This window comes from Hypanus sabinus, chromosome 8 (genome assembly GCF_030144855.1).
Source record: "Hypanus sabinus isolate sHypSab1 chromosome 8, sHypSab1.hap1, whole genome shotgun sequence".
NCBI classification, from domain to species: Eukaryota; Metazoa; Chordata; class Chondrichthyes; order Myliobatiformes; family Dasyatidae; genus Hypanus; species Hypanus sabinus.
Window position 1 is genome coordinate 134,183,062 of NC_082713.1, and position 16,644 is coordinate 134,199,705.

General features: G+C 41.1%; 1 protein-coding gene across 3 annotated transcripts in view; it reads left to right on the forward strand.

Moving 5' to 3' along the window:
• The window catches only part of pot1 (protection of telomeres 1 homolog), a 358,923-nt gene that overhangs the window by 197,656 nt on the left and 144,623 nt on the right, over positions 1 to 16,644 (forward strand). The window lies entirely within an intron of this gene.

Below are 16,644 nucleotides of genomic sequence, written 5' to 3' on the forward strand. Positions count from 1 at the left end.
GAACTGAGTGATAGGACTGGGCATGGGGCAGTTGGTATACAACTAGATGCAACATGTGAAGACAGACTGGCAGAATACAGGACAAAATTGCAGTCAGTGGAATGAGTTACAGTGTGACTGACGGCCAAAATCAAAAAGGGTAGTGAATACAGGACTGAAGGTGTTATATTTGAATCTATGCAGTATACTGAATGTGGTAGATGATCTTGTGGTACAGTTAGAGATTGACAGGTGTGATATTGTGGCATCAATGAATCGTGACTGAAAGAAGATCATAGTTAGGAGCTTAACATCCAAGGATACTTATTCCATCGAAAGGACAGGCAGGCAGGCAGAGGTGGTGTGGTGCAGGTGAAATAAAATCAGATCCTTAAGAAGAGGTTATAGAGGATTGGAAGATGTAGACTCATTGTGGGTAGAGTTAAAAAACTGCTGTGGTAAAAAGACTCTGATGGGAGTTATACATGCCTCCGAACAGTAGCCAGGATGTGGGCTATAAATTACAATGGGAGATAGGAAAGGCACGGAAAAAGGGCAATGTTACAGTAATCATGGGGATTTCAATATGTAGATAGATTGGGAAAATCCAGTTGATGCTGGATCGCAAGAGAGGGAATTTGTAGAATGCCTGCAAGATGGCTTTTTAGAAAAGGTTGTAGTTGAGCCCTCTAAGGGAACAGCATTTCGGGATTGGGTGTTATGTACTGACCTAGATTTCATTAGGGAGCTTAAGGTAAAGGAACCCTTATTAAGTAATGATCATACTGCAGTATGATAGAATTCACCTTGCAGTTTGAGAAGGAGAATCTAAAGTCAGATGTATTAGTATTACAACGGAATAAAGTGAATTAAAGGCAAGAGAGAGGAGCTGTCCAAAGTTGATTGGAAGGGGACACTAGCAGGGATGACAGCTGAACATCAATGGCTGGTGATTCTGGGGAAAATTTGGAAGGTGCTGGAAGTCCGCAGGGACTTGGGAGCCCTCATGCAGGATTCCTTAAAGGTTAACTTGCAGGTTGAGTTTGTGATAAGGAAGACAAGTGCAATGTTAGCATTGATTTCGGGAGGACTAGAATACAAAAGCAAGGATGTAATGCTGAAGCTTTATAAGGCATTCGTCAGACTGCACTTGGGGTACTGTGAGCAGTTTGGGGCCCCTTATCTAAGAAAAGATGTGCTTGGGTCCAGAGGAAGTTCACGAGAATGATCCCAGGAAACATATGAGGAAGGTTTGATGGCTCAGGCCTTCAGCTGTTGGAGTTTAGAAGAATGAAAGGCCTAGGCAAAGTGGATATGTCGAGTATGTTTTCTATAGTGGGGGAGTCTAGGACCAGAGGGCACAGCTTCAGATGTCCATTTAAAACAGAGATGACAATGAACTTCTTTAGCCAGAGGGTGGTGAATCTGTGTAAATTCGCCACAGAGGGCTGTGCAGGCCAAATCATTGAGTATTTTTAAGGAGGAGGTTGAAACGTTTTTGATTGATCAGGGCATGAAAGATTATAGGGAGAAGGCTGGAGAATGGGGTTGGGAGGGATTATAAATTAGCCATGATGGAATAGTGGAGCAGACTCGATGGCCTAATTCTGCACCTGTGTCTTATGGTCTTATACAAGATTGCTGGTGGCACAAGGCAATGGAATAGGAAGGATTCTAAGAATAGTACAGTAAGGTTTCAAGTGGATATAAACTGGCAGAGCAAACATGCGGTGACGTGGAATGTGGAGTATTAGATGGGAAAATGTGAAGCTATCCACTTTGGTGAAAAAATTAAAAGAGCACAGTACTTCATAAATAATGAGAGACTGAAAGTGTTGTTGATCAGAAGGATCAAGGTTTCTTCAGACAAGAGGCATGAAGAATTGGCACTGCAGTAATAGAGGGCAATTGAAGGGGCAAACACTTGTTCAAGTTTATTGTTATTCAACTGTATAACCGTACACATGAACAACAACATTTCTCCGGACCAACGTGCACAACACAGCACATAAAGTGATATAACCAGAAATAAATTAACAGTTAACAAGTCAATAAGTAAACAGTATATGCTACTGGTGCTTCATAGGTAATGAGACCTGGATGGTGGCAGGGAGTTCAGTAGGTTCACTACTGGGGGAAGAAGCTATTACTCATCTGAATAGTTCTTGTCCTGATGCTGCAGTACATCCTACCTGACGGTGGGGGGTCAAAGAGATTGTTGGATGGATGGGAGAGATCATTGACAATGCCAAGGGCCCTGCATCTGCAACACTCCTGATAAATATCTCGGATGTGTGGAAGAGAGACCCCTATTGATCCTTTCAGCTGTCTTCATTATCCTTTGTAGTGTCTTGCGGTCAGATGCCTTGTAATTCCCAAATCAAACGGCAATGCAGCTGGTCAAGTCACTCTTAATGGTGCTCCTGTAAAAATTGGTTAGAATGGTGGTGGAGATGTGGGGGCGGTTGGTGGGAGCCTTGCTCGCCTCAATCTCCTCAGGAAGAGGAGATGCTGCTGCACTTTCTTGTCTAAAGAGGTGACGTTGAGGGATGAGGTGAGATCATGGAGGAGCCGTTTATTTCCAGCGAGGAGCAGTCAGCCTGTTCCTTTCTAAAGTCTACAATAATCTCTTTAGTCTTGTTGACTTTGAAATTCAAGTTGTTGTGCTTTCATCGTTTTACCAGCCACTCTACCTCCTCACCGTATGCTGTCCCATCATTGTTGTTGATGAGGCCGACCACTTGTCATGTCATCGGTTTGAATTCGGTCTGGTAGTACAGCCATGTGTGAACACAGCAGCGAGGTGAGCACATGCAGCCCAAGGCCTGCCGCTGCTTAGTGTGATGGCGCTAGAGATGTTCCTGACAATACAGTTCGTCTTTCTGTCTAAAAGTCCAAGATCCAGTGACAGAGAGGGCTGTTGAGATGCAACAAGTTACCTACCAACTCTGAAGGATGATCATATTAAACACTGAGCTAAATTTAATAAACAGCATCCTGGCATATGAGGATTATTTTGCAGGTGTGAAAAGGACAGAGAGGAGTACAGAGACTATGACATCAGCAGTGGAATGGTTTGAGCATAAGCAAACTGGAAAGGATCCAGTGTAGCGGGAAGATGAAATTTAATGCAGTCCATAACCACCTGCTCAAAGCACTTCATTATTATTGAGGTCAGTGCCATTAGACAGGAATCATTAAGGCAGGTTACATGGGCAACGGGACGATGGTGACTGCCTGCGGGGATAGTGGACTGTTCCAAAGAGATGTATATGTTTGTTAGCAGCTCTGTTAACTGCCTTGCATAGTCTCCTAGCACCTGACCAGGTATGTTATTGGGTCCCGCAGCTTTACATGTGTCGAGAAATGGAGGTCATTTAAGGGTGAAATTATGAGGGTACAGAATCTTTATGTTCCTGTTAGGTTGAAAGGAAAGGTTAAAGGTTTGAAAGCACCATGGTTTTCAAGGGATATTAGAAATTTGGTTCGGAAAAAGAGGGATGTCTACAATAGATATAGGCAGCATGGAGTAAAGGAATTGCTCGAGGAATATAAAGAATGTAAAAGGAATCTTAAGAAAGAGATTAGAAAAGCTAAAAGAAGATACGAGGTTGGTTTGGCAAATAAGGTGAAAGTAAATCCGAAAGGTTTCTACAGTTATATTAAAAGCAAGAGGATAGTGAGGGATAAAATTGGCCCCTTAGAGAATCAGAGTGGTCAGCTATGTGTGGAGCCGAGGGAGATGGGAGAGATTTTGAACGATTTCTTCTCTTCGGTATTCACTAAGGAGAAGGATATTGAATTGTGTAAGGTGTGGGGAACAAGTAAGGAAGTTATGGAACCTATGACAATTAAAGAGGTGGAAGTACTGGCGCTTTTAAGAAATTTAAAAGTGGATAAATCTCCGGGTCCTGACAGGATATTCCCCAGGACCTTGAGGGAAGTTTGTGTAGAAATAGCAGGATCTCTGACTGAGATCTTTAAGATGTCATTAGAAACGGGGATTGTGCCGGAGGATTGGCGTATTGCTCATGTGGTTCCATTGTTTAAAAGGGGTTCTAGAAGTAAGCCTAGCAATTATAGACCTGTCAGTTTGACATCAGTGGTGGGTAAATTAATGGAAAGTATTCTTAGAGATAGTATTAATAATTATCTGGATAGACAGGATCTGATTAGGAGTAGCCAGCATGGATTTGTGCGTGGAAGGTCATGTTTGACAAACCTTATTGAATTTTTTGAAGAAGTGACGAGGAATGTTGACGAGGGTAAGGCAGTGTATGTAGTCTATATGGACTTCAGCAAAGCCTTTGACAAAGTTCCACATGGAAGGTTAGTTAAGAAGGTTCAGTCGTTAGGTATTAATGCTGGAGTAATAAAATGGATTCAACAGTGGCTAGATGGGAGATGCCAGAGAGTAGTGGTGGATAATTGTTTATCGGGATGGAGGCCGGTGACTAGCGGGGTGCCTCAGGAATCTGTTTTGGGCCCAATGTTGTTTGTAATATACATAAATGATCTGGATGATGGGGTGGTAAATTGGATTAGTAAGTATGCCGATGATACTAAGGTAGGAGGTGTTGTGGATAATGAGGTGGGTTTTCAAAGCTTGCAGGGAGATTTATGCCGGTTAGAAGAATGGGCTGAACGTTGGCAGATGGAGTTTAATGCTGAGAAGTGTGAGGTTCTACATTTTGGCAGGAATAATCCAAATAGAACATACAGGGTAAATGGTAGGGAATTGAGGAATGCAGAGGAACAGAGAGATCGAGGAATAACAGTGCATAGTTCCCTGAAGGTGGAGTCTCATGTAGATAGGGTGGTGAAGAAGGCTTTTGGAACGCTGGCCTTTATAAATCAAAGCATTGAGTACAGAAGTTGGGATGTAATGTTAAAATTGTACAAGGCATTGGTAAGGCCAAATTTGGAATATTGTGTACAGTTCTGGTCACCGAATCATAGGAAAGATATCAATAAATTAGAGAGAGTGCAGAGATGATTTACTAGGATGTTACCTGGGTTTCAGCACTTAAGTTACAGAGAAAGGTTGAACAAGTTAGGTCTCTATTCATTGGAGAGTAGAAGGTTGAGGGGGGATTTGATCGAGGTATTTAAAATTTTGAGAGGGATAGATAGAGTTGACATGAATAGGCTGTTTCCATTGAGAGTAGGGGAGATTCAAACGAGAGGACATGATTTGAGAGTTAGGGGGCAGAAGTTTAAGGGAAACATGAGGGGGTATTTCTTTACTCAGAGAGTGATAGCTGTGTGGAATGAACTTCCTGTAGAAGTAGTAGAGGCCAGTTCAGTTGTGTCATTTAAGGTAAAATTGGATAGGTATATGGACAGGAAAGGAGTGGAGGGTTATGGGCTGAGTGCGGGTAGGTGGGACTAGGTGAGATTAAGAGTTCGGCATGGACTAGGAGGGCTGAGATGGCCTGTTTCCGTGCTGTGATTGTTATATGGTTATATGGTTACATGTGTCGACCCTGGCTCATATCAGTTGCGGTCAGAGTGTCTGCTCCTCTGGGGGGTAGCGGGGAGACTTCCTCACTGGCACATTGTTCTGTTCATCAAACCATGCATAAAAGCCTGTTAGGAAGCGAGGCCTACCTGTCATTGACACACAGGATTGACTTGTAGTCAGTTATTTTCTGAATGCTTTGCCACATGTGCCTTCTGTCTTTGATATCACAGAAGTGACTGGATATTCTCTATGAATAATCACGTTTTGCCCTCCAGGTGGCCCTGCGAAGCACAGCTCTTGTTGACCTTAGAGCCACTGAGTTCTCCCTCAATCGGAAAGCAGCATCCCGATCTCAGCAGAGCCCAGTCCTCTGCTGTCAACTAGAGCTTCTGATTTTACCTCGAGGACAGATAATGTGCTGAAATTTGTAAGGTCCGAGTATAGGCTCACCTTGGATTTTCCTTGCAGGTTTGTAGTGCTTCCATGGGGGAGGATGACCCACTGAGGGCCACCCACTTGGAGTTTTGAATAGAGGAGGACTGTAGTTCTGGGAGAGGTTAGGTAGACTGGCTTACAGTCTTTGGATTTTAGAAGAGTGGAGGGTAGTCTCTTTGGAAGATATGGGTGTCTGACACTGCTGTCCAAGTTGACAATACGGATGCCATTTCCCCTGATTTGTAATTGGAGTCATTGTCTCAAAATCATAAGTTGTCCATTGTGGACAAGGATAAGAGGAGATTTTTCCACTTGGAGGATGCCAATACTTTGGAATTATCTATCATATTGGGCCTGGAGGCTCAGTTGCTGATAAAGAGAATCAAAACCATTGGGGTTGAAACAGAAAAGTGATGCTAAGTTAAAATTCAGCTGTGATCTCTGGTTGGTGGAGCAAAATTTATTGGTAGAGTAGATCACCACTGCTTCCATTTGTTCACCTAGGAGCTGTTTCATGGCTGCTCACTCAGCATACGGTACAGGAACAGGCCCTTCTGCACGGAACACCATGTTGAATTAAACTATATCCCTTCGACCTGCATGAGATCCAGACCTCTCCTTCCCCTGCACGTTCATATGTTTTAGCTAATGGTCTCCTAAATGCCCCTTTTTTATCTGCTTCCACCACTACCCCTAACATTCTGTTTCAGGCACACTCAGCCCTGTATTTAAAAAAAAGACACTTGCCCACACATCCCTTTAAACTTTCCCTTCTCTCACCTTAAATACATGTCCTTTTGGATTTGACATTTCAATTTTGGGGATAAAAGAAGATTCTGACTGTGTACGCTATCTCAGTTTCTCATCATTTTATACATTTCTCTCAGGTCATTCTTTACTCTCCAGTGTTCCAAATAAAACAGCCCAAGTTGGTCCCAACCATTATTTGTAGCTAGTAACCAGACAACATCCTAGTAAGTTTTTTCTGTACCTTCTCCAAAGCCTCTACATACTTCCTATAATAAAGGCAACCAGAATTGCATACAGTACTCCAAGTGTGACCTAACCAAAGTTTTATATAGATGTGGCAAGACTTCTTAACTCTTGTACTCAGTGGTCTGACGACTGAAGGAAAGCGTGCCATATTTATCATCCTATCTACTTGAGTGGTCACGTTTATGGAAATAGACCACAAGGCCCCTCTGTACACGCGTGTTGTTAAGGGTCCTGCTATATACTAAATACTTTCCCCTTACATTTGACCTCCCAAAGGGAAACCCCTCACACCTGCTCAGATTAACCTCCATAAGATGCTTCTGAAACACAGCTTGTGCACGGCCATGTTCAACAGCAGTATGCAGCAGGTGTGTGTATGATTATAGTTACCTATCTCTTTAGAGCAGTGAAGTTGGATTATTAGCTGGTCCCTCCCTGACCATGTACCATTAATATGTGTGTTGTAACAAAGTCACCAAGGAGATGCTGAAGCGTTATTCAGCAAAAGTGAATCACAGGCGTCACATTGAGAAAATCTTGGAAGAAGAGGGGTGCCCACCCCAGTATTACATGACATTTTTATATGCTAAAGATCAAAGGTAACAGCAGGTCAATTTCATAGTTAGAATGTATCTATAAAGCGTCCTTTGAATTGCATATAGTTTTCAAACACCTCCATCTTTGCACCACACTCCAGACACCCAAAATAAATATTAATCCTCACTGACTCTAGGTCGCATTCTTGCATATGCAGGTAAGTGAGGTCTAGGTAAAGTGTTTGTTTTTTTGCAATTGACCCCAACCTACAGCTCCAGGAAACCCATTATTCTGAGCTGCGTTCTAGTCAATCTGCAATCTACATTCAAATCTGAAGAATGGCTGCTGTTGAACTTAATATTTGCTATATGCCTTCACTCTAGAATGCACTCGAACATGTATATTGACATTTAGGAGGTGTTCTCTGCAGATTAGGCTCCCATCCATTGGTACTCCCACATGTACCAGTTTGTCTGGGGGTGGGGGGGGAGATGTTCATTGTCATTTAGGTTCTCTTAATTCCCACAGGACCACGCGATGTGGCTTTTCCACTTGAATGTGCATGTATTGCTACAGGTACAGGAAAGAGGCTTTCTATATTTGGTTCAGCCTGTCGGAGATGAGCCTGGTCTGTACTGATGATCTGTTGTAGAATTTGATACGGAGTCTGGAAGGCTGCACTGTGCCCGGATAGAAGATGAGGTGTTGCTCAAGCTTGTGCTAGGACTCTTTGTTACAGTGCAACGGCCAAGCACTGATAGGTCAGGGTGGGATGTAGCCAGCCCCAATGAGTCATTGACCCACATGGTCATTCCTGTGGGTTATGAACCTAATGTGGGTATTCTGTGGAATAGTTTATCCAATCCATCCTCGTCTGGTTTCCTCTTCTTGGTCTAAACTCTCCAGCTACAGGAAACAACCTTTCGTTAACCACCGTCAGTCACTCTCAGAATTGGCATAGTTTGATGGAGTTACCTCTTGTTCTTCTAACCTGCAGTGAGTGTGCAGGTCAATTTTATTCAATCTCTGTACGTAAGACAGTCCCAAGGAACCAACCTGGTGATTGCATGCTGCACTATCACCGAACCTCAGGGCACACACAGCAAGTTGCAAATCTTTGGATGCCCATTGTGGCACAGGACAGGTATCATATCCTCAGTCAACTAATTTCACTTTGCAGTGCTCCTTTGAGAATTGAACTTGGCACTGCCTCTCCCAATTTCTGTGATCATTGAGTGCAATGCAACTTGTTACAAGTTGCCCTTGAGCATAATTGCAATGGGATTGGACATCAGAAAGGGAAATGATAGCCTCCACCTGTCTTTAAGTTTACTGGATGGCATAAAAACGTAAGCTATTAACCATTAAGTGAGAACATGACACCAACTGATGAATGCTTGCAGAGTAAAATCATTATTTGATTTGCAAGTTGCTGAGGGCTAATGGTGGAAGTGCTAATGTATCAATAAAAAGATTTATTTGTTTTTCAGGGCAGAACACAGTGAAATACAATAGCGCTCCTGTTACTGAGGGTATGGTATCTCTATAGAATCATTCATTGTGCACGTTATTCGCTGTCTTGCGACTACCTTCACCTGTTTCCAAGGAGATTACTGGTGTTTATTCACTCAGTGGAATGCTGATGGAAAGCAAACCCACTGGAGTGTTTTTTTTCCGATCTTCACCTAGGGTCTACTTTTCTGTGTTAAGTGCTTTTATTTCCCAGACCATTCTGGATTTTTTTTCAGTTAATAGCTAATCAGTTTTGCCTGGTTGACTGTTATAAGGCTGGTTTTTATTTTGTTGAGTTCTTATTGTTGTTGTCTTAGCATTGTTGGAATAAGCAAGAGTGACGAACTCCCTCCACATTTCACTCAGCTACTCAGTGTTGTACTCCAAATCAATAAAGATTATTCTGATCCCTCCAGAGTTACCTTGGTAACTCTGGATACTAACTAATGTGGTTCTGTTTGACATTAAATGTCCCAAACTGTTTTATGAAGCAATTCCCAACAGAAACTGGCACAAAATGAAATAACATTAGAACATAACCAGAGCTTAGTATAAGGGACGGGTATTAAACAGTGCCTTCTAGTATTATACAGGGGAGGTGAGGATTTAAAGAGCATGCTATAGGGCTTGGATGATTGAAATCAGAGCCAGCAATAATGCAGCAAAATAATTTGGTGATATAGAGGACATCAGGTAAATCTCAGTAGGATTATAGAGAAGGAGGTTACAGAGGTGAGGAAAAGTGAGGTCATGGAAGCATTGGCACATGAGGATAAATTTTGAAGCAGTCCAGATCGCTAATCATAAAAGTCTCGTGTGAGGTAGGATGTGGTGAATGTTGCTTTCGAATGAAGATGGAAAAGAGGAGACTAGTCAGGACCATTTTAAAGAAGGAAAAACACTTGGATGTGTGGGGGGTGTGGAAGATGGGAGTTGACAGCAATTAGGTTGTTGTGAGAGGGAGGTGAATGATGTTAAAAGGCTTGTAATGGGCAAACCGTGCCTTGGAAGAGAATGACATTAGAATTCAGCAAGGTAATATAGAATGTTAGGATTACTAATGATGTGAAATTTAAAAAAAAAAGTGAAAACTGATGGCAGTGGTAAACAAGGTCAAGGAAGGGAGTAAAGCTGGTGTTTTTGAAGATAGGAATTATGATTCATTGACCTGAAATGTTGTCACTTTGTGATGCAGTCGTGCTGAATCTGTCAAGTACTTTCATTATTTTCAGTGTTTATCTCACATTTTCAGCATCTGCAGGATTTAACCTGAGACAGTGTCTAGGTAAGAGAGTGAATGAGTTCTTGGTCTAAGAATTGTAACTCAATAAAAAAAGATTTTTTTAGTATTTCCAAAGCTTGAATCTTTGTGTCCCTGTGTTGTGATAAGTAACTATGGTTATGGATTAAGATTTCTGTGAATATCTGTGAATACCAGCAGAACTCGGCTTCACAAGTAGATAAGGTTGTAAAGAAAGCTTTTGGTACATTGGCCTTTATAATTCAAAGTATGGAGTATAAGGGTTGGAATGTAATAGTGAGGTTGTATAAGACATTGGTGAGACCGAATTTGGAGTATTGTGTGCTGTTTTGGTCACCTAATTACAGGAAGGATATTAATAAGGTTGAAAGAGTGCAGAGAAGGTTTACAAGGATGTTTCCGGGGCTTGAGAAACTAAGTTACAGAGAAAGGTTGAATAGGTTAGGACTTTATTCCCTGGAGCATAGGAGAATGAGGGGTGATTTGATAGAGGTGTATAAAATTATGATGGGTATAGATAGAGTGAATGCCAGCAGGCTTTTTCCACTGAGGCTAGGGGAGAAAAAAAACAGAGGTCATGGGTTAGGGTGAAGGGGGAAAAGTTTGGGAACATTAGGGGGGGCTTCTTCATGCAGAGAGTTGTGGGAGTGTGGAATGAGCTACCAGATGAAGTGATGTATGTGGGCTAACTTTTGACATTTAAGAAAAACTTGGACAGGTATATGGATGAGAGGGGTTTGGAGGGATATGGCCCAGGTGCAGGTCAGTGGGACTAGGCAGAAAAACGGTTCAGCGCGGCCAAGAAGGGCCAAAAGGCCTGTTTCTGTGCTGTAATGCTCTATGGTTCTAACTCTACTAACTAAACCGTCTCCCATGGACCTTCATCAAAGTGGTGAACTTAAACCACAGTACAATATAAAATGTTGAGAAAAAAATTCCCTTTATTGCAATTCAAAATAGCATTAGTGAGTTCATTTTATACGTTCCCTAGACAACTTGAGAAATGTTTGCATGTTCAGTCAGTAGACAGATGTTGTATTGTTTAAGTCATCATTTAAAAAATACTTTAGGATATCCAATGCAATAAAATTGATAAATAGATCACAGAAACATAAATAATTCTAATGTTAATGCCATCAACTTCCAGGCTGTCAATTTTCATGTGAATCTCATATTTATTGATAGCGAAATGTATATACAGTAGTTTTGTAATAGCAATACACATAAAATGCTGTAAGAACTCAGCAGGTCAGCCAGCATATACAGAGATAAATAAGTAGTTGACTTTTTGGGTTGAGACCCTTCATTAGGACTGGAAAGAAAGGGGGAGAAAGCCAGAATAAATAAGTGGGGGAGGAGGGTGTTGAGGAAGGAGTACAAGCTAGAAAGTGATAGGTGAACCCGACTGGATGGGGTTTGGAGGGTTGAAGTAAGATGTTGCAAGATGTTAGGTGGAAAAGGTAAAAGACTAGAGAAGAAAGAATCTGAGAGGAAAAGAGAGTGGATCATGGGAGAACGAGAAGGAGTAGATACCTTGGGGAGTTGATGGGCAGGTGAGAAGAGAAGAAGGAAGTGTGAGGGGGAGAAGTTATCGGACATTAGAGAAATCAATGTGCATACCATCAGGTTGGAAGCTACTCAGAAGAAATACTCAGCTGCTCCTCCAGCCTGAGAGTGTCCTCCTCGACTGCCATGATGAGGTCACCCTTTCCATGGTAGTAGGACTGACATGTCAGAATGTCTAACACTCTCAGGTCTACATATTTATGGAAACTTGATCTACATACTTATAGCAGAACTACTGGTTTTGGGCATATAGTCTAATTATGCAACTGCATTAGGAAATGTTGTTTTGCAGTTCTGAAATGGGAAAGCTAGTTGATCTTAACTGCCTGCTGACTATATTTTCATTATGATTAAAATTGATCCTTTAGTTTGAACGTTAATTTTATTTTACTTCTGTTTAGTCTGTTATTGTTTTTAAAATGTATTCTTTTAGGTACACCTGTGCATCTCTTAATACAGATATCTAATAGGCCAATCTTGTGGCAACAACCCATTGCATAGAAGCATGCAGACATGGTCAAGAGGTTCACGTCAGACATTAGAATGGGGATGAACTATGATGTCAGTGACTTTGACTGTGGAATGAATGTTGGTGCCAGATGGGGTGGTCTGAGTATCTCAGAAACTGCTAATCTGGGATTTTCACTCACAGCATTCTCTAGAGTTTGCAAAAAAGAAATCTAGAGGACAGAAGTACTGTGGGTGAAAGTGCCTTGTTACCGAGAGAGGCCAGGGGAGAAAGCCCAGATTAGTTCAAGCTGACAAGAAGGCGCTTGCAACCTAAATAACATGTTACAACAGTGATTTGCAGAAGAGCACTCTGAACCTTGAAGTGGATGGCTACAGCAGCTGAAGACCATGAACATACACTCAGTGGCCACTTTATTAGGTACCTCCTGAGGAATACAATATAAGGGAAACGATAGTTTTATTTATTCCTCATTCGCTTCTCATTGCCTGCTCTGGAGTTGTGTTCAGTTCACTTGCCTGAAAGTCTAAACCATCAGCTGCCAGATGCCCAGATGCAAAATGTTGACCCAGCTTTGATACCTAAGTGCAACAGGTCAATCCATGTCAGAATAAAAGTTGCCATATATTTAAAAAAATACAAGTAGAATCATTAGTGACTTCTTGGGCTATTAAATTCATCCATAACACTCCAAGTATCGCATTATAATGGACTGGGAAGAATACGAAATTCTGTGCATTTTCTTTTGTGCTGTTAAAGTGCAAGTTTGAGTTACATTATACAGTCACTAGTTTCTTCTTGCAATGAGTTTAATGACAGCTTTTCAATTGATTTGGCAGCTTGCCAGGACTACCACTTTTCACATGGTGTGCAGTGTGCCCCCATCTAAGTTCATTCCCTCAGCATTGAAATGAGCACATAAACACCGGCAGAAAGAGAGATATGATTGCCCTTAAAAGCATATAGCTAATTAGCCATGGTATTTTGGAGTTTGATTAAAACAGTATATTTTAATAATTAAGTATTTTTAACATTCCTATTTTGAAGAATTTATCCTATGCCTCACCCACTTCAGATAGGTTGCAGTTGAAAAAAAAGTTTGCCATCTTTAAAAAAAAAATGTTGTCTAAATGTTTTAAAATGCTCAACAAAAATAGATTTTAGTCTGAGTTGGTAGAAAGGACAGATGTAGCCCTACAATAAGTGGATTCTGAATATCTATCTGGATTAGATGACTAAACGAATGGAGCCAGAACTGTGTGCCATGGCTTTTCCCCATACAGCAAAGATCAACAAAACCAAGTTTGCTGATGAAACATAGCATGGTTGTGTGATAAGTTACGGAGACAGAAGAAAAAAATACAAAAATGCAGTCGGCCCTTTCCATTAACATCTTCTGCTAAAATGGGATGAAAAATGTAAAAGGCTAATATTGTACACTTATAAAAGAAGGTGCAAGGTCCATGATAGACAACATCTGGTGTATAGGGTTAGGGTAGCGATATCTAGATCCTGACAAATAAATTAAATGGTAACAGCCACAGTGTGTTGGTGAAAGAAGGAGTAAATATCTTGATGACTGTTGAGATGCTGGTCAATGTGCACTTCTTTGTACTGGATAATGTCAAGTCAGCTACGTGTTGTTCAAACAACATTGTGTTGGACCGACAGGAAGGGAGTTAGTCATCACAGGGTACTCAGATCTGACCCAATTTGGCAGCTGCAAAAGTTATTAAGATGCTTCTGTTGAGCTTCTGTCAATCGTGGTTCTCAATGTGCTGATGGTGGGGAACTTGGGGATGAAATGTCACTTAATATCAAAAGTGTTGTTAATTAGAGGTTGCTCGTAAGGAGCGAGTTCTTTATGCTGAGGATGGTGTATGTATGGAATGACCTGCAGGAGGAAGCGGTTGATTCAGGTACAATATCATTCAACACACATGGACAGATGCATGGATAGGAAAGGTTTCGAGGGATATGAGCCATATGCAGACAAATGGGACTAGCTTAGCTGGGCATTCTGATCAGTGTGGCCAAAGGCCCTGTTTCATTGTTGCATGGTACAATGACCTGTGTCCCTCTTGTTGGAGGAGGTTTATTCTCTTGTTTAGGAACCTGTATATGTTAAGAATCTAAGATCAAGCTGAAAATCCAGGAAGTGTACAGCAGGGTTGGTCAGCATTCTTAGTGGGAAAGTTTATTTTGGGTGAAAATATGCAGATTTCTGAGGAAAGCTCTCATTTGGGCTTTTAGCTTTATTTTAGGAGTCTCTGGTGGTAGCCTTGGAGCTAGAAGCTTTGTACAAGTCCCATAGTGCTAAGCTTATAATCCAGGCAAAGGAAGTGCTGCACTGTTAGTATCCTTGGCGGGTTAAACTGTGGCCTTAATGTTGGATCAAAATGTAGGACAGTCTTCCACAGAATGAAAGAGCCAACTCTGAAAACGAAGTGGAACATAAATAAATTCATTGCAACTGAGTAAAACTGAGTCACTTGATTAAGGAGGATCATGGCTCCAGTAAATACCTATTTAGAGAAGCAGATGCCCCTTATTTAGCTCTGTGCCTCAGTCTCTTGAAACCTCACACAAAGATGTTGAGCCGCATAAAATAACCCAACTGCTGTTCTCTTACTGAAGTGGTCAATATTGAATGTGATAATGGGAGCTACTTAATATTGGGTCTTACTGTGAGATATTGTGGATTTAAGGCTGAGAAATACTATTTTTTGTTTCAAGCACGGGGGTACCTAATCCATGAAGCTGTATACGTAATTGTTCCCATGAGTTCTGATGTCTGATGCGATAGTGGATACATATGTCAACCAGCAAGTGGTTAGCACAGGAGAATAAGTGCTATTATGTTAAGTTGTCATTTAGAAGTAGACACAAAAACCCCAGGCATTAAAATTCAAAAGGTTAATCTAATGACTTCTTGCTGTTTTTCTTCACAAAGTGGAAATTAATTTATTCTGGGACCTGCTTTCACTGGTCTGTTGGGAGCAAGTACGTCAAGTGCTTTTGCAACACACATTCTGAAAGTTACAAACTTGTATTCATTTTTTAAACTTTGACAGTGTTCCTCTATTCCTGTGGAATTTGCTTGTTGACAATGCAAAACATTTATATTTTATACTCCAATTCTGTCAAGCATCTCTGTTGAAAGTCCAAATTTAGCATGGACTAAGGAGTTTTGTTGTGTGTTTAAAAACTCTTTGGAATTCCTTTTAAAGGTGTTTTCAGTGGGAATTCTGCAAATTAGAATGCCAGTCTCATTCACTGGGGGACCAAGATGTTGCACTATCATGGGAGATACATTCATATTGTCAGTTGTTCACATTCTGAATTTAATTATGGAAGGTGATGGTGTGAGGGGCTTTGAGGAGATTTTGAGATTGCAGGACTGTTTGAAGATTCACTTGCACTAGAAAAGAACTGGGACAAGCCTTCTGCCAAATATTCAATGTTGGATAGAGTGAACCAAACAGGTGTCATTGGCTAATGACTGTCGTATTTGAACCCATAGTCCTTGAATTGCTTGCTTGTTGACAATGCCAGGTCCTTATGTTTTATACCCCAGTCAATAAAGAAGTCCCCATCCAGATTATCCATACTGCTTCCTAAAGGTGATGATCTAAGAGTCTTCAGGAAACTGTCGTATTCCCAATGTAACCTTGGTTCAATGTTGCCAAGTACAACCCAGTACTCGCGATTTGTGAATTGTAGCATGAATTCTTAGCTTTACGATTACACTTCTGCTGCTTAGAGAACAAGTATTTAAAATGGACGTGGAATTGTTAAACTTCCAACCTGTTACTTTAAAACTGTAATGCTCTAAAATCTACTCTTAGATGATTGTTATATAACAGTAGGTCAGTCTCTTAATTATTCATGCAATAGCACTTGACATTTGATGTATGCAATGGTATTGTGGTAGAATTAATTTACAGGTGGAAACTCTCCAGTCCAGAATTCTGTGATGTTTCAATTCCTTTGGTCTGGCGTGTTGTGAATCTGTACTACAGATCTGTACTAATTAACTAATTCTCAGATCTAGCTATGATCTGTGCTAATCTGTAGCTCATTAACCTACTAGTGCAATGTTTGCATTCTCAGCTGACAGCGTTTGCAGTTTACTGAAACTTCAGGTTTAGGACAATTCTCAGAGCTCTTACGTGACCTCATGAGTGCACCTGTACTTAAAACAAACAGTTCTCCTACACAGAGGAAGATGATTAAGGGCAATTTCTAAGGTCCAGCACCTGATAGGTCCCAAGGGTGCTGGATTAGAGAGTTTCAACCTATTGAAGCCTGGATGATTGATCTGGAGAAATAAGTTCAAATCCTATCATGTAATTTAATTTAATCAAAATAAAGTAATCTGTAATGTATTATCACTCTTAGTAAGTACTGGCTATGTAATTACCA